Source organism: Paramisgurnus dabryanus, chromosome 9 (genome assembly GCF_030506205.2).
Source record: "Paramisgurnus dabryanus chromosome 9, PD_genome_1.1, whole genome shotgun sequence".
Lineage (NCBI taxonomy): Eukaryota > Metazoa > Chordata > Actinopteri > Cypriniformes > Cobitidae > Paramisgurnus > Paramisgurnus dabryanus.
The window spans coordinates 5,466,139-5,484,498 of record NC_133345.1 but is presented as its reverse complement, the minus strand read 5'-3'; the positions used below and the strand labels follow the sequence as shown (position 1 = coordinate 5,484,498).

The window sequence follows — 18,360 nt, the reverse complement described above, 5'->3', positions numbered from 1 at the left end:
GACACTTCAAGGCTAATGTGGCAACGCAATGACATCGGTAAATGGTTACAGAAAGGACGCATTCATGGGAAAATATGACATAAATAAATATTTAATTAATTAAATGCTTACAGCACCTGGTATTCCCAGGCGGTCTCCCATCCAAGTACTAACCAGGCCCGACCCTGCTTGGCTTCCGAGATCAGACGAGAGCGGGCGTGCTCAGGGTGGCGTGGCCGTAAGCGAGTGCTGACTTGATTCGAGAGACACTTCAAAACTAATGTGGCAACGCCATGCCATGGGAGAACGCTTACAGAAAGGACGCATTCATGGGAAAAATGACATAAATAATTAATTAATTTAATTCTTACAGCACCAGGTATTCCCAGGCGGTCTCCCATCCAAGTACTAACCAGGCCCGACCCTGCTTGGCTTCCGAGATCAGACGAGAGCGGGCGTGCTCAGGGTGGTGTGGCCGTAAACGAGTGCTGACTCGATTCGAGAGACACTTCAAGGCTAATGTGGCAACGCAATGACATCGGTAAATGGTTACAGAAAGGACGCATTCATGGGAAAAAATGACATAAAAAAAATAATTAATCAATTAAATTATTACAGCATCTGGTATTCCCAGGCGGTCTCCCATCCAAGTACTAACCAGGCCCGACCCTGCTTGGCTTCCGAGATCAGACGAGAGCGGGCGTGCTCAGGGTGGTGTGGCCGTAAACGAGTGCTGACCCGATTCGAGAGACACTTCAAGGCTAATGTGGCAACGCAATGACATCGGTAAATGGTTACAGAAAGGACGCATTCATGGGAAAAAATGACATAAAAAAAATAATTAATTAATTAAATGCTTACAGCACCTGGTATTCCCAGGCGGTCTCCCATCCAAGTACTAACCAGGCCCGACCCTGCTTGGCTTGCGAGATCAGACGAGAGCGGGCGTGCTCAGGGTGGTGTGGCCGTAAGCGAGTGCTGACTCGCTTCGATAGACACTTCAAGACTTATGTGGCAACGCCATGACATCACTGAACGCTTACAGAAATTCGCATTCATGGGAAAAAATGACATAAAAAAATAATTAATTAATTAAATGCTTACAGCACCTGGTATTCCCAGGCGGTCTCCCATCCAAGTACTAACCAGGCCCGACCCTGCTTGGCTTCCGAGATCAGACGAGAGCGGGCGTGCTCAGGGTGGTGTGGCCGTAAGCGAGTGCTGACTCGATTCGAGAGACACTTCAAGGCTAATGTGGCAACGCAATGACATCGGTAAATGGTTACAGAAAGGACGCATTCATGGGAAAAAATGACATAAAAAAATTTATTAATTAATTAAATGCTTACAGCACCTGGTATTCCCAGGCGGTCTCCCATCCAAGTACTAACCAGGCCCGACCCTGCTTGGCTTCCGAGATCAGACGAGAGCGGGCGTGCTCAGGGTGGTGTGGCCGTAAGCGAGTGCAGACTTGATTCGAGAGACACTTCAAAACTAATGTGGCAACGCCATGCCATGGGAGAACGCTTACAGAAAGGACGCATTCATGGGAAAAAATGACATAAAAAAATAATTAATTAATTAAATGCTTAGAGCACCTGGTATTCCCAGGCGGTCTCCCATCCAAGTACTAACCAGGCCCGACCCTGCTTGGCTTACGAGATCAGACGAGAGCGGGCGTGCTCAGGGTGGCGTGGCCGTAAGCGAGTGCTGACTCGATTCGAGAGACACTTCAAGGCTAATGTGGCAACGCAATGACATCGGTAAATGGTTACAGAAAGGACGCATTCATGGGAAAATATGACATAAATAAATATTTAATTAATTAAATGCTTACAGCACCTGGTATTCCCAGGCGGTCTCCCATCCAAGTACTAACCAGGCCCGACCCTGCTTGGCTTCCGAGATCAGACGAGAGCGGGCGTGCTCAGGGTGGTGTGGCCGTAAGCGAGTGCTGACTCGCTTCGATAGACACTTCAAGACTTATGTGGCAACGCCATGACATCGGTGAACACTTACAGAAATATCGCATTCATGGGAAAAAATGACATAAAAAAATAATTAATTAATTCAATGCTTACAGCACCTGGTATTCCCAGGCTGTCTCCCATCCAAGTACTATCCAGGCCCGACCCTGCTTGGCTTACGAGATCAGACGAGAACGGGCGTGCTCAGGGTGGTGTGGCCGTAAGCGAGTGCTGACTCGATTCGAGAGACACTTCAAGGCTAATGTGGCAACGCAATGACATCGGTAAATGGTTACAGAAAGGACGCATTCATGGGAAAAAATGACATAAAAAAAATTATTAATTAATTAAATGCTTACAGCACCTGGTATTCCCAGGCGGTCTCCCATCCAAGTACTAACCAGGCCCGACCCTGCTTGGCTTCCGAGATCAGACGAGAGCGGGCGTGCTCAGGGTGGTGTGGCCGTAAGCGAGTGCAGACTTGATTCGAGAGACACTTCAAAACTAATGTGGCAACGCCATGCCATGGGAGAACGCTTACAGAAAGGACGCATTCATGGGAAAAAATGACATAAAAAAATTATTAATTAAATGCTTAGAGCACCTGGTATTCCCAGGCGGTCTCCCATCCAAGTACTAACCAGGCCCGACCCTGCTTGGCTTACGAGATCAGACGAGAGCGGGCGTGCTCAGGGTGGCGTGGCCGTAAGCGAGTGCTGACTTGATTCGAGAGACACTTCAAAACTAATGTGGCAACGCCATGCCATGGGAGAACGCTTACAGAAAGGACGCATTCATGGGAAAAATGACATAAATAATTAATTAATTTAATTCTTACAGCACCAGGTATTCCCAGGCGGTCTCCCATCCAAGTACTAACCAGGCCCGACCCTGCTTGGCTTCCGAGATCAGACGAGAGCGGGCGTGCTCAGGGTGGTGTGGCCGTAAACGAGTGCTGACTCGATTCGAGAGACACTTCAAGGCTAATGTGGCAACGCAATGACATCGGTAAATGGTTACAGAAAGGACGCATTCATGGGAAAAAATGACATAAAAAAAATAATTAATTAATTAAATGCTTACAGCACCTGGTATTCCCAGGCGGTCTCCCATCCAAGTACTAACCAGGCCCGACCCTGCTTGGCTTCCGAGATCAGACGAGAGCGGGCGTGCTCAGGGTGGTGTGGCCGTAAGCGAGTGCTGACTCGATTCGAGAGACACTTCAAGGCTAATGTGGCAACGCAATGACATCGGTAAATGGTTACAGAAAGGACGCATTCATGGGAAAATATGACATAAATAAATATTTAATTAATTAAATGCTTACAGCACCTGGTATTCCCAGGCGGTCTCCCATCCAAGTACTAACCAGGCCCGACCCTGCTTGGCTTCCGAGATCAGACGAGAGCGGGCGTGCTCAGGGTGGCGTGGCCGTAAGCGAGTGCTGACTTGATTCGAGAGACACTTCAAAACTAATGTGGCAACGCCATGCCATGGGAGAACGCTTACAGAAAGGACGCATTCATGGGAAAAATGACATAAATAATTAATTAATTTAATTCTTACAGCACCAGGTATTCCCAGGCGGTCTCCCATCCAAGTACTAACCAGGCCCGACCCTGCTTGGCTTCCGAGATCAGACGAGAGCGGGCGTGCTCAGGGTGGTGTGGCCGTAAACGAGTGCTGACTCGATTCGAGAGACACTTCAAGGCTAATGTGGCAACGCAATGACATCGGTAAATGGTTACAGAAAGGACGCATTCATGGGAAAAAATGACATAAAAAAAATAATTAATCAATTAAATTATTACAGCATCTGGTATTCCCAGGCGGTCTCCCATCCAAGTACTAACCAGGCCCGACCCTGCTTGGCTTCCGAGATCAGACGAGAGCAGGCGTGCTCAGGGTGGTGTGGCCGTAAACGAGTGCTGACCCGATTCGAGAGACACTTCAAGGCTAATGTGGCAACGCAATGACATCGGTAAATGGTTACAGAAAGGACGCATTCATGGGAAAAAATGACATAAAAAAAATAATTAATTAATTAAATGCTTACAGCACCTGGTATTCCCAGGCGGTCTCCCATCCAAGTACTAACCAGGCCCGACCCTGCTTGGCTTCCGAGATCAGACGAGAGCGGGCGTGCTCAGGGTGGCGTGGCCGTAAGCGAGTGCTGACTCGATTCGAGAGACACTTCAAGGCTAATGTGGCAACGCAATGACATCGGTAAATGGTTACAGAAAGGACGCATTCATGGGAAAATATGACATAAATAAATATTTAATTAATTAAATGCTTACAGCACCTGGTATTCCCAGGCGGTCTCCCATCCAAGTACTAACCAGGCCCGACCCTGCTTGGCTTCCGAGATCAGACGAGAGCGGGCGTGCTCAGGGTGGTGTGGCCGTAAGCGAGTGCTGACTCGCTTCGATAGACACTTCAAGACTTATGTGGCAACGCCATGACATCGGTGAACACTTACAGAAAGATCGCATTCATGGGAAAAAATGACATAAAAAAATAATTAATTAATTAAATGCTTACAGCACCTGGTATTCCCAGGCGGTCTCCCATCCAAGTACTAACCAGGCCCGACCCTGCTTGGCTTACGAGATCAGACGAGAACGGGCGTGCTCAGGGTGGTGTGGCCGTAAGCGAGTGCTGACTCGATTCGAGAGACACTTCAAGGCTAATGTGGCAACGCAATGACATCGGTAAATGGTTACAGAAAGGACGCATTCATGGGAAAAAATGACATAAAAAAAATAATTAATTAATTAAATGCTTACAGCACCTGGTATTCCCAGGCGGTCTCCCATCCAAGTACTAACCAGGCCCGACCCTGCTTGGCTTCCGAGATCAGACGAGAGCGGGCGCGCTCAGGGTGGTGTGGCCGTAAGCGAGTGCTGACTCGCTTCGATAGACACTTCAAGACTTATGTGGCAACGCCATGACATCAGTGAACGCTTACAGAAAGGTCGCATTCATGGGAAAAAATGACATAAAAAAATATTTAATTAATTAAATGCTTACAGCACCTGGTATTCCCAGGCGGTCTCCCATCCAAGTACTAACCAGGCCCGACCCTGCTTGGCTTCCGAGATCAGACGAGAGCGGGCGTGCTCAGGGTGGTGTGGCCGTAAGCGAGTGCTGACTCGATTCGAGAGACACTTCAAGGCTAATGTGGCAATGCAATGACATCGGTAAATGGTTACAGAAAGGACGCATTCATGGGAAAAAATGACATAAAAAAAATTATTAATTAATTAAATGCTTACAGCACCTGGTATTCCCAGGCGGTCTCCCATCCAAGTACTAACCAGGCCCGACCCTGCTTGGCTTCCGAGATCAGACGAGAGCGGGCGTGCTCAGGGTGGTGTGGCCGTAAGCGAGTGCTGACTCGCTTCGATAGACACTTCAAGACTTATGTGGCAACGCCATGACATCAGTGAACGCTTACAGAAAGGTCGCATTCATGGGAAAAAATGACATAAAAAATAATTAATTAATTAAATGCTTACAGCACCTGGTATTCCCAGGCGGTCTCCCATCCAAGTACTAACCAGGCCCGACCCTGCTTGGCTTCCGAGATCAGACGAGAGCGGGCGTGCTCAGGGTGGTGTGGCCGTAAGCGAGTGCTGACTCGATTCGAGAGACACTTCAAGGCTAATGTGGCAACGCAATGACATCGGTAAATGGTTACAGAAAGGACGCATTCATGGGAAAAAATGACATAAAAAAAATTATTAATTAATTAAATGCTTACAGCACCTGGTATTCCCAGGCGGTCTCCCATCCAAGTACTAACCAGGCCCGACCCTGCTTGGCTTCCGAGATCAGACGAGAGCGGGCGTGCTCAGGGTGGTGTGGCTGTAAGCGAGTGCAGACTTGATTCGAGAGACACTTCAAAACTAATGTGGCAACGCCATGCCATGGGAGAACGCTTACAGAAAGGACGCATTCATGGGAAAAAATGACATAAAAAAATAATTAATTAATTAAATGCTTAGAGCACCTGGTATTCCCAGGCGGTCTCCCATCCAAGTACTAACCAGGCCCGACCCTGCTTGGCTTCCGAGATCAGACGAGAACGGGCGTGCTCAGGGTGGTGTGGCCGTAAGCGAGTGCTGACTCGATTCGAGAGACACTTCAAGGCTAATGTGGCAACGCAATGACATCGGTAAATGGTTACAGAAAGGACGCATTCATGGGAAAAAATGACATAAAAAAAAATTATTAATTAATTAAATGCTTACAGCACCTGGTATTCCCAGGCGGTCTCCCATCCAAGTACTAACCAGGCCCGACCCTGCTTGGCTTCCGAGATCAGACGAGAGCGGGCGTGCTCAGGGTGGTGTGGCCGTAAGCGAGTGCTGACTCGCTTCGATAGACACTTCAAGACTTATGTGGCAACGCCATGACATCAGTGAACGCTTACAGAAAGGTCGCATTCATGGGAAAAAATGACATAAAAAAATATTTAATTAATTAAATGCTTACAGCACCTGGTATTCCCAGGCGGTCTCCCATCCAAGTACTAACCAGGCCCGACCCTGCTTGGCTTCCGAGATCAGACGAGAGCGGGCGTGCTCAGGGTGGTGTGGCCGTAAGCGAGTGCTGACTCGATTCGAGAGACACTTCAAGGCTAATGTGGCAACGCAATGACATCGGTAAATGGTTACAGAAAGGACGCATTCATGGGAAAAAATGACATAAAAAAAATTATTAATTAATTAAATGCTTACAGCACCTGGTATTCCCAGGCGGTCTCCCATCCAAGTACTAACCAGGCCCGACCCTGCTTGGCTTCCGAGATCAGACGAGAGCGGGCGTGCTCAGGGTGGTGTGGCCGTAAGCGAGTGCAGACTTGATTCGAGAGACACTTCAAAACTAATGTGGCAACGCCATGCCATGGGAGAACGCTTACAGAAAGGACGCATTCATGGGAAAAAATGACATAAAAAAATTATTAATTAATTAAATGCTTAGAGCACCTGGTATTCCCAGGCGGTCTCCCATCCAAGTACTAACCAGGCCCGACCCTGCTTGGCTTACGAGATCAGACGAGAGCGGGCGTGCTCAGGGTGGCGTGGCCGTAAGCGAGTGCTGACTTGATTCGAGAGACACTTCAAAACTAATGTGGCAACGCCATGCCATGGGAGAACGCTTACAGAAAGGACGCATTCATGGGAAAAATGACATAAATAATTAATTAATTTAATTCTTACAGCACCAGGTATTCCCAGGCGGTCTCCCATCCAAGTACTAACCAGGCCCGACCCTGCTTGGCTTCCGAGATCAGACGAGAGCGGGCGTGCTCAGGGTGGTGTGGCCGTAAACGAGTGCTGACTCGATTCGAGAGACACTTCAAGGCTAATGTGGCAACGCAATGACATCGGTAAATGGTTACAGAAAGGACGCATTCATGGGAAAAAATGACATAAAAAAAATAATTAATTAATTAAATGCTTACAGCACCTGGTATTCCCAGGCGGTCTCCCATCCAAGTACTAACCAGGCCCGACCCTGCTTGGCTTCCGAGATCAGACGAGAGCGGGCGTGCTCAGGGTGCTGTGGCCGTAAGCGAGTGCTGACTCGATTCGAGAGACACTTCAAGGCTAATGTGGCAACGCAATGACATCGGTAAATGGTTACAGAAAGGACGCATTCATGGGAAAATATGACATAAATAAATATTTAATTAATTAAATGCTTACAGCACCTGGTATTCCCAGGCGGTCTCCCATCCAAGTACTAACCAGGCCCGACCCTGCTTGGCTTCCGAGATCAGACGAGAGCGGGCGTGCTCAGGGTGGCGTGGCCGTAAGCGAGTGCTGACTTGATTCGAGAGACACTTCAAAACTAATGTGGCAACGCCATGCCATGGGAGAACGCTTACAGAAAGGACGCATTCATGGGAAAAATGACATAAATAATTAATTAATTTAATTCTTACAGCACCAGGTATTCCCAGGCGGTCTCCCATCCAAGTACTAACCAGGCCCGACCCTGCTTGGCTTCCGAGATCAGACGAGAGCGGGCGTGCTCAGGGTGGTGTGGCCGTAAACGAGTGCTGACTCGATTCGAGAGACACTTCAAGGCTAATGTGGCAACGCAATGACATCGGTAAATGGTTACAGAAAGGACGCATTCATGGGAAAAAATGACATAAAAAAAATAATTAATCAATTAAATTATTACAGCATCTGGTATTCCCAGGCGGTCTCCCATCCAAGTACTAACCAGGCCCGACCCTGCTTGGCTTCCGAGATCAGACGAGAGCGGGCGTGCTCAGGGTGGTGTGGCCGTAAACGAGTGCTGACCCGATTCGAGAGACACTTCAAGGCTAATGTGGCAACGCAATGACATCGGTAAATGGTTACAGAAAGGACGCATTCATGGGAAAAAATGACATAAAAAAAATAATTAATTAATTAAATGCTTACAGCACCTGGTATTCCCAGGCGGTCTCCCATCCAAGTACTAACCAGGCCCGACCCTGCTTGGCTTCCGAGATCAGACGAGAGCGGGCGTGCTCAGGGTGGTGTGGCCGTAAGCGAGTGCTGACTCGCTTCGATAGACACTTCAAGACTTATGTGGCAACGCCATGACATCACTGAACGCTTACAGAAAGATCGCATTCATGGGAAAAAATGACATAAAAAAATAATTAATTAATTAAATGCTTACAGCACCTGGTATTCCCAGGCGGTCTCCCATCCAAGTACTAACCAGGCCCGACCCTGCTTGGCTTCCGAGATCAGACGAGAGCGGGCGTGCTCAGGGTGGTGTGGCCGTAAGCGAGTGCTGACTCGATTCGAGAGACACTTCAAGGCTAATGTGGCAACGCAATGACATCGGTAAATGGTTACAGAAAGGACGCATTCATGGGAAAAAATGACATAAAAAAATAATTAATTAATTAAATGCTTACAGCACCTGGTATTCCCAGGCGGTCTCCCATCCAAGTACTAACCAGGCCCGACCCTGCTTGGCTTCCGAGATCAGACGAGAGCGGGCGTGCTCAGGGTGGTGTGGCCGTAAACGAGTGCTGACTCGATTCGAGAGACACTTCAAGGCTAATGTGGCAACGCAATGACATCGGTAAATGGTTACAGAAAGGACGCATTCATGGGAAAAAATGACATAAAAAAAATTATTAATTAATTAAATGCTTACAGCACCTGGTATTCCCAGGCGGTCTCCCATCCAAGTACTAACCAGGCCCGACCCTGCTTGGCTTCCGAGATCAGACGAGAGCGGGCGTGCTCAGGGTGGTGTGGCCGTAAGCGAGTGCCGACTCGAATCGACAGACACTTCAAGACTTATGTGGCAACGCCATGACATCAGTGAACGCTTACAGAAAGAACGCATTCATGGGAAAAAATGACATAAATAAATATTTAATTAATTAAATGCTTACAGCACCTGGTATTCCCAGGCAATCTCCCATCCAAGTACTAACCAGGCCCGACCCTGCTTGGCTTCCGAGATCAGACGAGAGCGGGCGTGCTCAGGGTGGTGTGGCCGTAAGCGAGTGCTGACTCGATTCGAGAGACACTTCAAGGCTAATGTGGCAACGCAATGACATCGGTAAATGGTTACAGAAAGGACGCATTCATGGGAAAAAATGACATAAAAAAAATTATTAATTAATTAAATGCTTACAGCACCTGGTATTCCCAGGCGGTCTCCCATCCAAGTACTAACCAGGCCCGACCCTGCTTGGCTTCCGAGATCAGACGAGAGCGGGCGTGCTCAGGGTGGTGTGGCCGTAAGCGAGTGCAGACTTGATTCGAGAGACACTTCAAAACTAATGTGGCAACGCCATGCCATGGGAGAACGCTTACAGAAAGGACGCATTCATGGGAAAAAATGACATAAAAAAATAATTAATTAATTAAATGCTTAGAGCACCTGGTATTCCCAGGCTGTCTCCCATCCAAGTACTAACCAGGCCCGACCCTGCTTGGCTTACGAGATCAGACGAGAGCGGGCGTGCTCAGGGTGGCGTGGCCGTAAGCGAGTGCTGACTTGATTCGAGAGACACTTCAAAACTAATGTGGCAACGCCATGCCATGGGAGAACGCTTACAGAAAGGACGCATTCATGGGAAAAATGACATAAATAATTAATTAATTTAATTCTTACAGCACCAGGTATTCCCAGGCGGTCTCCCATCCAAGTACTAACCAGGCCCGACCCTGCTTGGCTTCCGAGATCAGACAAGAGCGGGCGTGCTCAGGGTGGTGTGGCCGTAAACGAGTGCTGACTCGATTCGAGAGACACTTCAAGGCTAATGTGGCAACGCAATGACATCGGTAAATGGTTACAGAAAGGACGCATTCATGGGAAAAAATGACATAAAAAAAATAATTGATTAATTAAATGCTTACAGCACCTGGTATTCCCAGGCGGTCTCCCATCCAAGTACTAACCAGGCCCGACCCTGCTTGGCTTCCGAGATCAGACGAGAGCGGGCGTGCTCAGGGTGGTGTGGCCGTAAGCGAGTGCTGACTCGATTCGAGAGACACTTCAAGGCTAATGTGGCAACGCAATGACATCGGTAAATGGTTACAGAAAGGACGCATTCATGGGAAAATATGACATAAATAAATATTTAATTAATTAAATGCTTACAGCACCTGGTATTCCCAGGCGGTCTCCCATCCAAGTACTAACCAGGCCCGACCCTGCTTGGCTTCCGACATTAGACGAGAGCGGGCGTGCTCAGGGTGGTGTGGCCGTAAGCGAGTGCTGACACGCTTCGATAGACACTTCAAGACTTATGTGGCAACGCCATGACATCGGTGAACGCTTACAGAAAGATCGCATTCATGGGAAAAAATGACATAAAAAAATAATTAATTAATTAAATGCTTACAGCACCTGGTATTCCCAGGCGGTCTCCCATCCAAGTACTAACCAGGCCCGACCCTGCTTGGCTTACGAGATCAGACGAGAACGGACGTGCTCAGGGTGGTGTGGCCGTAAGCGAGTGCTGACTCGATTCGAGAGACACTTCAAGGCTAATGTGGCAACGCAATGACATCGGTAAATGGTTACAGAAAGGACGCATTCATGGGAAAAAATGACATAAAAAAAATAATTAATTAATTAAATGCTTACAGCACCTGGTATTCCCAGGCGGTCTCCCATCCAAGTACTAACCAGGCCCGACCCTGCTTGGCTTCCGAGATCAGACGAGAGCGGGCGTGCTCAGGGTGGTGTGGCCGTAAGCGAGTGCTGACTCGCTTCGATAGACACTTCAAGACTTATGTGGCAACGCCATGACATCATTGAACGCTTACAGAAAGGTCGCATTCATGGGAAAAAATGACATAAAAAAATAATTAATTAATTAAATGCTTACAGCACCTGGTATTCCCAGGCGGTCTCCCATCCAAGTACTAACCAGGCCCGACCCTGCTTGGCTTCCGAGATCAGACAAGAGCGGGCGTGCTCAGGGTGGTGTGGCCGTAAGCGAGTGCTGACTCGATTCGAGAGACACTTCAAGGCTAATGTGGCAACGCAATGACATCGGTAAATGGTTACAGAAAGGACGCATTCATGGGAAAATATGACATAAATAAATATTTAATTAATTAAATGCTTACAGCACCTGGTATTCCCAGGCGGTCTCCCATCCAAGTACTAACCAGGCCCGACCCTGCTTGGCTTCCGAGATCAGACGAGAGCGGGCGTGCTCAGGGTGGCGTGGCCGTAAGCGAGTGCTGACTTGATTCGAGAGACACTTCAAAACTAATGTGGCAACGCCATGCCATGGGAGAACGCTTACAGAAAGGACGCATTCATGGGAAAAATGACATAAATAATTAATTAATTTAATTCTTACAGCACCAGGTATTCCCAGGCGGTCTCCCATCCAAGTACTAACCAGGCCCGACCCTGCTTGGCTTCCGAGATCAGACGAGAGCGGGCGTGCTCAGGGTGGTGTGGCCGTAAACGAGTGCTGACTCGATTCGAGAGACACTTCAAGGCTAATGTGGCAACGCAATGACATCGGTAAATGGTTACAGAAAGGACGCATTCATGGGAAAAAATGACATAAAAAAAATAATTAACCAATTAAATTATTACAGCATCTGGTATTCCCAGGCGGTCTCCCATCCAAGTACTAACCAGGCCCGACCCTGCTTGGCTTCCGAGATCAGACGAGAGCGGGCGTGCTCAGGGTGGTGTGGCCGTAAACGAGTGCTGACCCGATTCGAGAGACACTTCAAGGCTAATGTGGCAACGCAATGACATCGGTAAATGGTTACAGAAAGGACGCATTCATGGGAAAAAATGACATAAAAAAAATAATTAATTAATTAAATGCTTACAGCACCTGGTATTCCCAGGCGGTCTCCCATCCAAGTACTAACCAGGCCCGACCCTGCTTGGCTTCCGAGATCAGACGAGAGCGGGCGTGCTCAGGGTGGTGTGGCCGTAAGCAAGTGCTGACTCGCTTCGATAGACACTTCAAGACTTATGTGGCAACGCCATGACATCACTGAACGCTTACAGAAAGATCGCATTCATGGGAAAAAATGACATAAAAAAATAATTAATTAATTAAATGCTTACAGCACCTGGTATTCCCAGGCGGTCTCCCATCCAAGTACTAACCAGGCCCGACCCTGCTTGGCTTCCGAGATCAGACGAGAGCGGGCGTGCTCAGGGTGGTGTGGCCGTAAGCGAGTGCTGACTCGATTCGAGAGACACTTCAAGGCTAATGTGGCAACGCAATGACATCGGTAAATGGTTACAGAAAGGACGCATTCATGGGAAAAAATGACATAAAAAAATAATTAATTAATTAAATGCTTACAGCACCTGGTATTCCCAGGCGGTCTCCCATCCAAGTACTAACCAGGCCCGACCCTGCTTGGCTTCCGAGATCAGACGAGAGCGGGCGTGCTCAGGGTGGTGTGGCCGTAAACGAGTGCTGACTCGATTCGAGAGACACTTCAAGGCTAATGTGGCAACGCAATGACATCGGTAAATGGTTACAGAAAGGACGCATTCATGGGAAAAAATGACATAAAAAAAATTATTAATTAATTAAATGCTTACAGCACCTGGTATTCCCAGGCGGTCTCCCATCCAAGTACTAACCAGGCCCGACCCTGCTTGGCTTCCGAGATCAGACGAGAGCGGGCGTGCTCAGGGTGGTGTGGCCGTAAGCGAGTGCCGACTCGAATCGACAGACACTTCAAGACTTATGTGGCAACGCCATGACATCAGTGAACGCTTACAGAAAGAACGCATTCATGGGAAAAAATGACATAAATAAATATTTAATTAATTAAATGCTTACAGCACCTGGTATTCCCAGGCAATCTCCCATCCAAGTACTAACCAGGCCCGACCCTGCTTGGCTTCCGAGATCAGACGAGAGCGGGCGTGCTCAGGGTGGTGTGGCCGTAAGCGAGTGCTGACTCGATTCGAGAGACACTTCAAGGCTAATGTGGCAACGCAATGACATCGGTAAATGGTTACAGAAAGGACGCATTCATGGGAAAAAATGACATAAAAAAAATTATTAATTAATTAAATGCTTACAGCACCTGGTATTCCCAGGCGGTCTCCCATCCAAGTACTAACCAGGCCCGACCCTGCTTGGCTTCCGAGATCAGACAAGAGCGGGCGTGCTCAGGGTGGTGTGGCCGTAAGCGAGTGCTGACTCGATTCGAGAGACACTTCAAGGCTAATGTGGCAACGCAATGACATCGGTAAATGGTTACAGAAAGGACGCATTCATGGGAAAATATGACATAAATAAATATTTAATTAATTAAATGCTTACAGCACCTGGTATTCCCAGGCGGTCTCCCATCCAAGTACTAACCAGGCCCGACCCTGCTTGGCTTCCGAGATCAGACGAGAGCGGGCGTGCTCAGGGTGGCGTGGCCGTAAGCGAGTGCTGACTTGATTCGAGAGACACTTCAAAACTAATGTGGCAACGCCATGCCATGGGAGAACGCTTACAGAAAGGACGCATTCATGGGAAAAATGACATAAATAATTAATTAATTTAATTCTTACAGCACCAGGTATTCCCAGGCGGTCTCCCATCCAAGTACTAACCAGGCCCGACCCTGCTTGGCTTCCGAGATCAGACGAGAGCGGGCGTGCTCAGGGTGGTGTGGCCGTAAACGAGTGCTGACTCGATTCGAGAGACACTTCAAGGCTAATGTGGCAACGCAATGACATCGGTAAATGGTTACAGAAAGGACGCATTCATGGGAAAAAATGACATAAAAAAAATAATTAATCAATTAAATTATTACAGCATCTGGTATTCCCAGGCGGTCTCCCATCCAAGTACTAACCAGGCCCGACCCTGCTTGGCTTCCGAGATCAGACGAGAGCGGGCGTGCTCAGGGTGGTGTGGCCGTAAACGAGTGCTGACCCGATTCGAGAGACACTTCAAGGCTAATGTGGCAACGCAATGACATCGGTAAATGGTTACAGAAAGGACGCATTCATGGGAAAAAATGACATAAAAAAAATAATTAATTAATTAAATGCTTACAGCACCTGGTATTCCCAGGCGGTCTCCCATCCAAGTACTAACCAGGCCCGACCCTGCTTGGCTTCCGAGATCAGACGAGAGCGGGCGTGCTCAGGGTGGTGTGGCCGTAAGCAAGTGCTGACTCGCTTCGATAGACACTTCAAGACTTATGTGGCAACGCCATGACATCACTGAACGCTTACAGAAAGATCGCATTCATGGGAAAAAATGACATAAAAAAATAATTAATTAATTAAATGCTTACAGCACCTGGTATTCCCAGGCGGTCTCCCATCCAAGTACTAACCAGGCCCGACCCTGCTTGGCTTCCGAGATCAGACGAGAGCGGGCGTGCTCAGGGTGGTGTGGCCGTAAGCGAGTGCTGACTCGATTCGAGAGACACTTCAAGGCTAATGTGGCAACGCAATGACATCGGTAAATGGTTACAGAAAGGACGCATTCATGGGAAAAAATGACATAAAAAAATAATTAATTAATTAAATGCTTACAGCACCTGGTATTCCCAGGCGGTCTCCCATCCAAGTACTAACCAGGCCCGACCCTGCTTGGCTTCCGAGATCAGACGAGAGCGGGCGTGCTCAGGGTGGTGTGGCCGTAAACGAGTGCTGACTCGATTCGAGAGACACTTCAAGGCTAATGTGGCAACGCAATGACATCGGTAAATGGTTACAGAAAGGACGCATTCATGGGAAAAAATGACATAAAAAAATTATTAATTAATTAAATGCTTACAGCACCTGGTATTCCCAGGCGGTCTCCCATCCAAGTACTAACCAGGCCCGACCCTGCTTGGCTTCCGAGATCAGACGAGAGCGGGCGTGCTCAGGGTGGTGTGGCCGTAAGCGAGTGCCGACTCGAATCGACAGACACTTCAAGACTTATGTGGCAACGCCATGACATCAGTGAACGCTTACAGAAAGAACGCATTCATGGGAAAAAATGACATAAATAAATATTTAATTAATTAAATGCTTACAGCACCTGGTATTCCCAGGCAATCTCCCATCCAAGTACTAACCAGGCCCGACCCTGCTTGGCTTCCGAGATCAGACGAGAGCGGGCGTGCTCAGGGTGGTGTGGCCGTAAGCGAGTGCTGACTCGATTCGAGAGACACTTCAAGGCTAATGTGGCAACGCAATGACATCGGTAAATGGTTACAGAAAGGACGCATTCATGGGAAAAAATGACATAAATAAATATTTAATTAATTTAATTCTTACAGCACCAGGTATTCCCAGGCGGTCTCCCATCCAAGTACTAACCAGGCCCGACCCTGCTTGGCTTCCGAGATCAGACGAGAGCGGGCGTGCTCAGGGTGGTGTGGCCGTAAACGAGTGCTGACTCGATTCGAGAGACACTTCAAGGCTAATGTGGCAACGCAATGACATCGGTAAATGGTTACAGAAAGGACGCATTCATGGGAAAAAATGACATAAAAAAAATAATTGATTAATTAAATGCTTACAGCACCTGGTATTCCCAGGCGGTCTCCCATCCAAGTACTAACCAGGCCCGACCCTGCTTGGCTTCCGAGATCAGACGAGAGCGGGCGTGCTCAGGGTGGTGTGGCCGTAAGCGAGTGCTGACTCGATTCGAGAGACACTTCAAGGCTAATGTGGCAACGCAATGACATCGGTAAATGGTTACAGAAAGGACGCATTCATGGGAAAATATGACATAAATAAATATTTAATTAATTAAATGCTTACAGCACCTGGTATTCCCAGGCGGTCTCCCATCCAAGTACTAACCAGGCCCGACCCTGCTTGGCTTCCGACATTAGACGAGAGCGGGCGTGCTCAGGGTGGTGTGGCCGTAAGCGAGTGCTGACACGCTTCGATAGACACTTCAAGACTTATGTGGCAACGCCATGACATCGGTGAACGCTTACAGAAAGATCGCATTCATGGGAAAAAATGACATAAAAAAATAATTAATTAATTAAATGCTTACAGCACCTGGTATTCCCAGGCGGTCTCCCATCCAAGTACTAACCAGGCCCGACCCTGCTTGGCTTACGAGATCAGACGAGAACGGACGTGCTCAGGGTGGTGTGGCCGTAAGCGAGTGCTGACTCGATTCGAGAGACACTTCAAGGCTAATGTGGCAACGCAATGACATCGGTAAATGGTTACAGAAAGGACGCATTCATGGGAAAAAATGACATAAAAAAAATAATTAATTAATTAAATGCTTACAGCACCTGGTATTCCCAGGCGGTCTCCCATCCAAGTACTAACCAGGCCCGACCCTGCTTGGCTTCCGAGATCAGACGAGAGCGGGCGTGCTCAGGGTGGTGTGGCCGTAAGCGAGTGCTGACTCGCTTCGATAGACACTTCAAGACTTATGTGGCAACGCCATGACATCATTGAACGCTTACAGAAAGGTCGCATTCATGGGAAAAAATGACATAAAAAAATAATTAATTAATTAAATGCTTACAGCACCTGGTATTCCCAGGCGGTCTCCCATCCAAGTACTAACCAGGCCCGACCCTGCTTGGCTTCCGAGATCAGACAAGAGCGGGCGTGCTCAGGGTGGTGTGGCCGTAAGCGAGTGCTGACTCGATTCGAGAGACACTTCAAGGCTAATGTGGCAACGCAATGACATCGGTAAATGGTTACAGAAAGGACGCATTCATGGGAAAAAATGACATAAAAAAAATTATTAATTAATTAAATGCTTACAGCACCTGGTATTCCCAGGCGGTCTCCCATCCAAGTACTAACCAGGCCCGACCCTGCTTGGCTTCCGGGATCAGACGAGAGCGGGCGTGCTCAGGGTGGTGTGGCCGTAAGCGAGTGCAGACTTGATTCGAGAGACACTTCAAAACTAATGTGGCAACGCCATGCCATGGGAGAACGCTTACAGAAAGGACGCATTCATGGGAAAAAATGACATAAAAAAATAATTAATTAATTAAATGCTTAGAGCACCTGGTATTCCCAGGCGGTCTCCCATCCAAGTACTAACCAGGCCCGACCCTGCTTGGCTTCCGAGATCAGACGAGAACGGGCGTGCTCAGGGTGGTGTGGCCGTAAGCGAGTGCTGACTCGATTCGAGAGACACTTCAAGGCTAATGTGGCAACGCAATGACATCGGTAAATGGTTACAGAAAGGACGCATTCATGGGAAAAAATGACATAAAAAAAAAATTATTAATTAATTAAATGCTTACAGCACCTGGTATTCCCAGGCGGTCTCCCATCCAAGTACTAACCAGGCCCGACCCTGCTTGGCTTCCGAGATCAGACGAGAGCGGGCGTGCTCAGGGTGGTGTGGCCGTAAGCGAGTGCTGACTCGCTTCGATAGACACTTCAAGACTTATGTGGCAACGCCATGACATCAGTGAACGCTTACAGAAAGGTCGCATTCATGGGAAAAAATGACATAAAAAAATATTTAATTAATTAAATGCTTACAGCACCTGGTATTCCCAGGCGGTCTCCCATCCAAGTACTAACCAGGCCCGACCCTGCTTGGCTTACGAGATCAGACGAGAGCGGGCGTGCTCAGGGTGGCGTGGCCGTAAGCGAGTGCTGACTTGATTCGAGAGACACTTCAAAACTAATGTGGCAACGCCATGCCATGGGAGAACGCTTACAGAAAGGACGCATTCATGGGAAAAATGACATAAATAATTAATTAATTTAATTCTTACAGCACCAGGTATTCCCAGGCGGTCTCCCATCCAAGTACTAACCAGGCCCGACCCTGCTTGGCTTCCGAGATCAGACGAGAGCGGGCGTGCTCAGGGTGGTGTGGCCGTAAACGAGTGCTGACTCGATTCGAGAGACACTTCAAGGCTAATGTGGCAACGCAATGACATCGGTAAATGGTTACAGAAAGGACGCATTCATGGGAAAAAATGAC

General features: G+C 48.2%; 56 non-coding genes and 19 pseudogenes across 56 annotated transcripts; all 75 read right to left on the bottom strand.

The window, feature by feature from the left end:
- Window positions 1-104: 104 nt before the first annotated feature.
- LOC135723659 (5S ribosomal RNA) lies at window positions 105-223 on the bottom strand. Its single transcript, XR_010523351.1, has one exon. It is a non-coding gene; the product is annotated as a 5S ribosomal RNA (ribosomal RNA).
- Window positions 224-343: 120 nt separating this feature from the next.
- On the bottom strand, window positions 344-462 carry LOC135724571 (5S ribosomal RNA). The gene has a single exon (XR_010524234.1). It is a non-coding gene; the product is annotated as a 5S ribosomal RNA (ribosomal RNA).
- A 126-nt stretch (window positions 463-588) lies between these two features.
- LOC135726189 (5S ribosomal RNA) lies at window positions 589-707 on the bottom strand (annotated as a pseudogene).
- A 126-nt stretch (window positions 708-833) lies between these two features.
- LOC135725086 (5S ribosomal RNA) lies at window positions 834-952 on the bottom strand. Its single transcript, XR_010524736.1, has one exon. It is a non-coding gene; the product is annotated as a 5S ribosomal RNA (ribosomal RNA).
- Window positions 953-1,076: 124 nt separating this feature from the next.
- On the bottom strand, window positions 1,077-1,195 carry LOC135724262 (5S ribosomal RNA). The gene has a single exon (XR_010523931.1). It is a non-coding gene; the product is annotated as a 5S ribosomal RNA (ribosomal RNA).
- Window positions 1,196-1,321: 126 nt separating this feature from the next.
- Window positions 1,322-1,440, bottom strand: LOC135724250 (5S ribosomal RNA). Its single transcript, XR_010523920.1, has one exon. It is a non-coding gene; the product is annotated as a 5S ribosomal RNA (ribosomal RNA).
- A 125-nt stretch (window positions 1,441-1,565) lies between these two features.
- Window positions 1,566-1,684, bottom strand: LOC135726435 (5S ribosomal RNA; annotated as a pseudogene).
- A 125-nt stretch (window positions 1,685-1,809) lies between these two features.
- LOC135724238 (5S ribosomal RNA) lies at window positions 1,810-1,928 on the bottom strand. Its single transcript, XR_010523909.1, has one exon. It is a non-coding gene; the product is annotated as a 5S ribosomal RNA (ribosomal RNA).
- A 125-nt stretch (window positions 1,929-2,053) lies between these two features.
- Window positions 2,054-2,172, bottom strand: LOC135726173 (5S ribosomal RNA; annotated as a pseudogene).
- A 126-nt stretch (window positions 2,173-2,298) lies between these two features.
- On the bottom strand, window positions 2,299-2,417 carry LOC135724226 (5S ribosomal RNA). The gene has a single exon (XR_010523896.1). It is a non-coding gene; the product is annotated as a 5S ribosomal RNA (ribosomal RNA).
- Window positions 2,418-2,538: 121 nt separating this feature from the next.
- LOC135726434 (5S ribosomal RNA) lies at window positions 2,539-2,657 on the bottom strand (annotated as a pseudogene).
- A 120-nt stretch (window positions 2,658-2,777) lies between these two features.
- Window positions 2,778-2,896, bottom strand: LOC135724570 (5S ribosomal RNA). Its single transcript, XR_010524233.1, has one exon. It is a non-coding gene; the product is annotated as a 5S ribosomal RNA (ribosomal RNA).
- Window positions 2,897-3,022: 126 nt separating this feature from the next.
- Window positions 3,023-3,141, bottom strand: LOC135724215 (5S ribosomal RNA). Its single transcript, XR_010523885.1, has one exon. It is a non-coding gene; the product is annotated as a 5S ribosomal RNA (ribosomal RNA).
- A 125-nt stretch (window positions 3,142-3,266) lies between these two features.
- Window positions 3,267-3,385, bottom strand: LOC135723657 (5S ribosomal RNA). The gene has a single exon (XR_010523350.1). It is a non-coding gene; the product is annotated as a 5S ribosomal RNA (ribosomal RNA).
- A 120-nt stretch (window positions 3,386-3,505) lies between these two features.
- Window positions 3,506-3,624, bottom strand: LOC135724569 (5S ribosomal RNA). The gene has a single exon (XR_010524232.1). It is a non-coding gene; the product is annotated as a 5S ribosomal RNA (ribosomal RNA).
- Window positions 3,625-3,750: 126 nt separating this feature from the next.
- On the bottom strand, window positions 3,751-3,869 carry LOC135726735 (5S ribosomal RNA; annotated as a pseudogene).
- Window positions 3,870-3,995: 126 nt separating this feature from the next.
- Window positions 3,996-4,114, bottom strand: LOC135723656 (5S ribosomal RNA). The gene has a single exon (XR_010523349.1). It is a non-coding gene; the product is annotated as a 5S ribosomal RNA (ribosomal RNA).
- A 125-nt stretch (window positions 4,115-4,239) lies between these two features.
- On the bottom strand, window positions 4,240-4,358 carry LOC135724203 (5S ribosomal RNA). Its single transcript, XR_010523874.1, has one exon. It is a non-coding gene; the product is annotated as a 5S ribosomal RNA (ribosomal RNA).
- A 125-nt stretch (window positions 4,359-4,483) lies between these two features.
- LOC135724028 (5S ribosomal RNA) lies at window positions 4,484-4,602 on the bottom strand. The gene has a single exon (XR_010523704.1). It is a non-coding gene; the product is annotated as a 5S ribosomal RNA (ribosomal RNA).
- A 126-nt stretch (window positions 4,603-4,728) lies between these two features.
- Window positions 4,729-4,847, bottom strand: LOC135726389 (5S ribosomal RNA). Its single transcript, XR_010524969.1, has one exon. It is a non-coding gene; the product is annotated as a 5S ribosomal RNA (ribosomal RNA).
- Window positions 4,848-4,972: 125 nt separating this feature from the next.
- On the bottom strand, window positions 4,973-5,091 carry LOC135724191 (5S ribosomal RNA). Its single transcript, XR_010523863.1, has one exon. It is a non-coding gene; the product is annotated as a 5S ribosomal RNA (ribosomal RNA).
- Window positions 5,092-5,217: 126 nt separating this feature from the next.
- Window positions 5,218-5,336, bottom strand: LOC135724179 (5S ribosomal RNA). The gene has a single exon (XR_010523851.1). It is a non-coding gene; the product is annotated as a 5S ribosomal RNA (ribosomal RNA).
- Window positions 5,337-5,460: 124 nt separating this feature from the next.
- Window positions 5,461-5,579, bottom strand: LOC135724167 (5S ribosomal RNA). The gene has a single exon (XR_010523839.1). It is a non-coding gene; the product is annotated as a 5S ribosomal RNA (ribosomal RNA).
- A 126-nt stretch (window positions 5,580-5,705) lies between these two features.
- On the bottom strand, window positions 5,706-5,824 carry LOC135723391 (5S ribosomal RNA). Its single transcript, XR_010523098.1, has one exon. It is a non-coding gene; the product is annotated as a 5S ribosomal RNA (ribosomal RNA).
- A 125-nt stretch (window positions 5,825-5,949) lies between these two features.
- Window positions 5,950-6,068, bottom strand: LOC135725052 (5S ribosomal RNA). The gene has a single exon (XR_010524705.1). It is a non-coding gene; the product is annotated as a 5S ribosomal RNA (ribosomal RNA).
- A 127-nt stretch (window positions 6,069-6,195) lies between these two features.
- Window positions 6,196-6,314, bottom strand: LOC135724155 (5S ribosomal RNA). The gene has a single exon (XR_010523828.1). It is a non-coding gene; the product is annotated as a 5S ribosomal RNA (ribosomal RNA).
- Window positions 6,315-6,439: 125 nt separating this feature from the next.
- On the bottom strand, window positions 6,440-6,558 carry LOC135724144 (5S ribosomal RNA). The gene has a single exon (XR_010523817.1). It is a non-coding gene; the product is annotated as a 5S ribosomal RNA (ribosomal RNA).
- Window positions 6,559-6,684: 126 nt separating this feature from the next.
- Window positions 6,685-6,803, bottom strand: LOC135724132 (5S ribosomal RNA). Its single transcript, XR_010523806.1, has one exon. It is a non-coding gene; the product is annotated as a 5S ribosomal RNA (ribosomal RNA).
- Window positions 6,804-6,928: 125 nt separating this feature from the next.
- LOC135726433 (5S ribosomal RNA) lies at window positions 6,929-7,047 on the bottom strand (annotated as a pseudogene).
- A 120-nt stretch (window positions 7,048-7,167) lies between these two features.
- LOC135724568 (5S ribosomal RNA) lies at window positions 7,168-7,286 on the bottom strand. The gene has a single exon (XR_010524231.1). It is a non-coding gene; the product is annotated as a 5S ribosomal RNA (ribosomal RNA).
- Window positions 7,287-7,412: 126 nt separating this feature from the next.
- On the bottom strand, window positions 7,413-7,531 carry LOC135725085 (5S ribosomal RNA). The gene has a single exon (XR_010524735.1). It is a non-coding gene; the product is annotated as a 5S ribosomal RNA (ribosomal RNA).
- Window positions 7,532-7,656: 125 nt separating this feature from the next.
- On the bottom strand, window positions 7,657-7,775 carry LOC135723655 (5S ribosomal RNA). Its single transcript, XR_010523348.1, has one exon. It is a non-coding gene; the product is annotated as a 5S ribosomal RNA (ribosomal RNA).
- A 120-nt stretch (window positions 7,776-7,895) lies between these two features.
- Window positions 7,896-8,014, bottom strand: LOC135724567 (5S ribosomal RNA). Its single transcript, XR_010524230.1, has one exon. It is a non-coding gene; the product is annotated as a 5S ribosomal RNA (ribosomal RNA).
- A 126-nt stretch (window positions 8,015-8,140) lies between these two features.
- Window positions 8,141-8,259, bottom strand: LOC135726188 (5S ribosomal RNA; annotated as a pseudogene).
- A 126-nt stretch (window positions 8,260-8,385) lies between these two features.
- LOC135724121 (5S ribosomal RNA) lies at window positions 8,386-8,504 on the bottom strand. Its single transcript, XR_010523793.1, has one exon. It is a non-coding gene; the product is annotated as a 5S ribosomal RNA (ribosomal RNA).
- A 125-nt stretch (window positions 8,505-8,629) lies between these two features.
- On the bottom strand, window positions 8,630-8,748 carry LOC135724109 (5S ribosomal RNA). Its single transcript, XR_010523782.1, has one exon. It is a non-coding gene; the product is annotated as a 5S ribosomal RNA (ribosomal RNA).
- A 125-nt stretch (window positions 8,749-8,873) lies between these two features.
- LOC135723462 (5S ribosomal RNA) lies at window positions 8,874-8,992 on the bottom strand. Its single transcript, XR_010523167.1, has one exon. It is a non-coding gene; the product is annotated as a 5S ribosomal RNA (ribosomal RNA).
- Window positions 8,993-9,118: 126 nt separating this feature from the next.
- On the bottom strand, window positions 9,119-9,237 carry LOC135724098 (5S ribosomal RNA). The gene has a single exon (XR_010523771.1). It is a non-coding gene; the product is annotated as a 5S ribosomal RNA (ribosomal RNA).
- Window positions 9,238-9,362: 125 nt separating this feature from the next.
- On the bottom strand, window positions 9,363-9,481 carry LOC135725267 (5S ribosomal RNA; annotated as a pseudogene).
- Window positions 9,482-9,607: 126 nt separating this feature from the next.
- On the bottom strand, window positions 9,608-9,726 carry LOC135724087 (5S ribosomal RNA). Its single transcript, XR_010523760.1, has one exon. It is a non-coding gene; the product is annotated as a 5S ribosomal RNA (ribosomal RNA).
- Window positions 9,727-9,851: 125 nt separating this feature from the next.
- Window positions 9,852-9,970, bottom strand: LOC135726908 (5S ribosomal RNA; annotated as a pseudogene).
- Window positions 9,971-10,090: 120 nt separating this feature from the next.
- On the bottom strand, window positions 10,091-10,209 carry LOC135725958 (5S ribosomal RNA; annotated as a pseudogene).
- Window positions 10,210-10,335: 126 nt separating this feature from the next.
- On the bottom strand, window positions 10,336-10,454 carry LOC135724075 (5S ribosomal RNA). The gene has a single exon (XR_010523748.1). It is a non-coding gene; the product is annotated as a 5S ribosomal RNA (ribosomal RNA).
- Window positions 10,455-10,579: 125 nt separating this feature from the next.
- Window positions 10,580-10,698, bottom strand: LOC135726058 (5S ribosomal RNA; annotated as a pseudogene).
- Window positions 10,699-10,823: 125 nt separating this feature from the next.
- LOC135725745 (5S ribosomal RNA) lies at window positions 10,824-10,942 on the bottom strand (annotated as a pseudogene).
- Window positions 10,943-11,068: 126 nt separating this feature from the next.
- Window positions 11,069-11,187, bottom strand: LOC135724064 (5S ribosomal RNA). Its single transcript, XR_010523737.1, has one exon. It is a non-coding gene; the product is annotated as a 5S ribosomal RNA (ribosomal RNA).
- Window positions 11,188-11,312: 125 nt separating this feature from the next.
- LOC135724241 (5S ribosomal RNA) lies at window positions 11,313-11,431 on the bottom strand. Its single transcript, XR_010523911.1, has one exon. It is a non-coding gene; the product is annotated as a 5S ribosomal RNA (ribosomal RNA).
- Window positions 11,432-11,556: 125 nt separating this feature from the next.
- LOC135723654 (5S ribosomal RNA) lies at window positions 11,557-11,675 on the bottom strand. The gene has a single exon (XR_010523347.1). It is a non-coding gene; the product is annotated as a 5S ribosomal RNA (ribosomal RNA).
- Window positions 11,676-11,795: 120 nt separating this feature from the next.
- Window positions 11,796-11,914, bottom strand: LOC135724566 (5S ribosomal RNA). Its single transcript, XR_010524229.1, has one exon. It is a non-coding gene; the product is annotated as a 5S ribosomal RNA (ribosomal RNA).
- A 126-nt stretch (window positions 11,915-12,040) lies between these two features.
- On the bottom strand, window positions 12,041-12,159 carry LOC135726187 (5S ribosomal RNA; annotated as a pseudogene).
- Window positions 12,160-12,285: 126 nt separating this feature from the next.
- LOC135724051 (5S ribosomal RNA) lies at window positions 12,286-12,404 on the bottom strand. The gene has a single exon (XR_010523725.1). It is a non-coding gene; the product is annotated as a 5S ribosomal RNA (ribosomal RNA).
- Window positions 12,405-12,529: 125 nt separating this feature from the next.
- LOC135724039 (5S ribosomal RNA) lies at window positions 12,530-12,648 on the bottom strand. The gene has a single exon (XR_010523714.1). It is a non-coding gene; the product is annotated as a 5S ribosomal RNA (ribosomal RNA).
- A 125-nt stretch (window positions 12,649-12,773) lies between these two features.
- On the bottom strand, window positions 12,774-12,892 carry LOC135723460 (5S ribosomal RNA). The gene has a single exon (XR_010523165.1). It is a non-coding gene; the product is annotated as a 5S ribosomal RNA (ribosomal RNA).
- A 126-nt stretch (window positions 12,893-13,018) lies between these two features.
- Window positions 13,019-13,137, bottom strand: LOC135724027 (5S ribosomal RNA). The gene has a single exon (XR_010523703.1). It is a non-coding gene; the product is annotated as a 5S ribosomal RNA (ribosomal RNA).
- A 125-nt stretch (window positions 13,138-13,262) lies between these two features.
- On the bottom strand, window positions 13,263-13,381 carry LOC135725266 (5S ribosomal RNA; annotated as a pseudogene).
- Window positions 13,382-13,507: 126 nt separating this feature from the next.
- LOC135724240 (5S ribosomal RNA) lies at window positions 13,508-13,626 on the bottom strand. The gene has a single exon (XR_010523910.1). It is a non-coding gene; the product is annotated as a 5S ribosomal RNA (ribosomal RNA).
- Window positions 13,627-13,751: 125 nt separating this feature from the next.
- Window positions 13,752-13,870, bottom strand: LOC135723653 (5S ribosomal RNA). The gene has a single exon (XR_010523346.1). It is a non-coding gene; the product is annotated as a 5S ribosomal RNA (ribosomal RNA).
- Window positions 13,871-13,990: 120 nt separating this feature from the next.
- LOC135724563 (5S ribosomal RNA) lies at window positions 13,991-14,109 on the bottom strand. Its single transcript, XR_010524227.1, has one exon. It is a non-coding gene; the product is annotated as a 5S ribosomal RNA (ribosomal RNA).
- Window positions 14,110-14,235: 126 nt separating this feature from the next.
- On the bottom strand, window positions 14,236-14,354 carry LOC135726186 (5S ribosomal RNA; annotated as a pseudogene).
- A 126-nt stretch (window positions 14,355-14,480) lies between these two features.
- On the bottom strand, window positions 14,481-14,599 carry LOC135724015 (5S ribosomal RNA). The gene has a single exon (XR_010523692.1). It is a non-coding gene; the product is annotated as a 5S ribosomal RNA (ribosomal RNA).
- A 125-nt stretch (window positions 14,600-14,724) lies between these two features.
- LOC135724004 (5S ribosomal RNA) lies at window positions 14,725-14,843 on the bottom strand. Its single transcript, XR_010523681.1, has one exon. It is a non-coding gene; the product is annotated as a 5S ribosomal RNA (ribosomal RNA).
- A 125-nt stretch (window positions 14,844-14,968) lies between these two features.
- LOC135723459 (5S ribosomal RNA) lies at window positions 14,969-15,087 on the bottom strand. Its single transcript, XR_010523164.1, has one exon. It is a non-coding gene; the product is annotated as a 5S ribosomal RNA (ribosomal RNA).
- Window positions 15,088-15,212: 125 nt separating this feature from the next.
- Window positions 15,213-15,331, bottom strand: LOC135723993 (5S ribosomal RNA). The gene has a single exon (XR_010523670.1). It is a non-coding gene; the product is annotated as a 5S ribosomal RNA (ribosomal RNA).
- Window positions 15,332-15,456: 125 nt separating this feature from the next.
- On the bottom strand, window positions 15,457-15,575 carry LOC135725264 (5S ribosomal RNA; annotated as a pseudogene).
- A 125-nt stretch (window positions 15,576-15,700) lies between these two features.
- LOC135724562 (5S ribosomal RNA) lies at window positions 15,701-15,819 on the bottom strand. Its single transcript, XR_010524226.1, has one exon. It is a non-coding gene; the product is annotated as a 5S ribosomal RNA (ribosomal RNA).
- Window positions 15,820-15,945: 126 nt separating this feature from the next.
- Window positions 15,946-16,064, bottom strand: LOC135723980 (5S ribosomal RNA). The gene has a single exon (XR_010523658.1). It is a non-coding gene; the product is annotated as a 5S ribosomal RNA (ribosomal RNA).
- A 125-nt stretch (window positions 16,065-16,189) lies between these two features.
- LOC135726056 (5S ribosomal RNA) lies at window positions 16,190-16,308 on the bottom strand (annotated as a pseudogene).
- A 125-nt stretch (window positions 16,309-16,433) lies between these two features.
- LOC135725744 (5S ribosomal RNA) lies at window positions 16,434-16,552 on the bottom strand (annotated as a pseudogene).
- Window positions 16,553-16,678: 126 nt separating this feature from the next.
- LOC135723968 (5S ribosomal RNA) lies at window positions 16,679-16,797 on the bottom strand. The gene has a single exon (XR_010523645.1). It is a non-coding gene; the product is annotated as a 5S ribosomal RNA (ribosomal RNA).
- A 125-nt stretch (window positions 16,798-16,922) lies between these two features.
- LOC135724237 (5S ribosomal RNA) lies at window positions 16,923-17,041 on the bottom strand. The gene has a single exon (XR_010523908.1). It is a non-coding gene; the product is annotated as a 5S ribosomal RNA (ribosomal RNA).
- A 126-nt stretch (window positions 17,042-17,167) lies between these two features.
- On the bottom strand, window positions 17,168-17,286 carry LOC135723427 (5S ribosomal RNA). Its single transcript, XR_010523132.1, has one exon. It is a non-coding gene; the product is annotated as a 5S ribosomal RNA (ribosomal RNA).
- Window positions 17,287-17,411: 125 nt separating this feature from the next.
- On the bottom strand, window positions 17,412-17,530 carry LOC135725051 (5S ribosomal RNA). Its single transcript, XR_010524704.1, has one exon. It is a non-coding gene; the product is annotated as a 5S ribosomal RNA (ribosomal RNA).
- A 128-nt stretch (window positions 17,531-17,658) lies between these two features.
- Window positions 17,659-17,777, bottom strand: LOC135723957 (5S ribosomal RNA). The gene has a single exon (XR_010523634.1). It is a non-coding gene; the product is annotated as a 5S ribosomal RNA (ribosomal RNA).
- A 125-nt stretch (window positions 17,778-17,902) lies between these two features.
- Window positions 17,903-18,021, bottom strand: LOC135725675 (5S ribosomal RNA; annotated as a pseudogene).
- A 120-nt stretch (window positions 18,022-18,141) lies between these two features.
- LOC135724561 (5S ribosomal RNA) lies at window positions 18,142-18,260 on the bottom strand. The gene has a single exon (XR_010524225.1). It is a non-coding gene; the product is annotated as a 5S ribosomal RNA (ribosomal RNA).
- Between the last annotated feature and the right edge of the window lie 100 nt (window positions 18,261-18,360).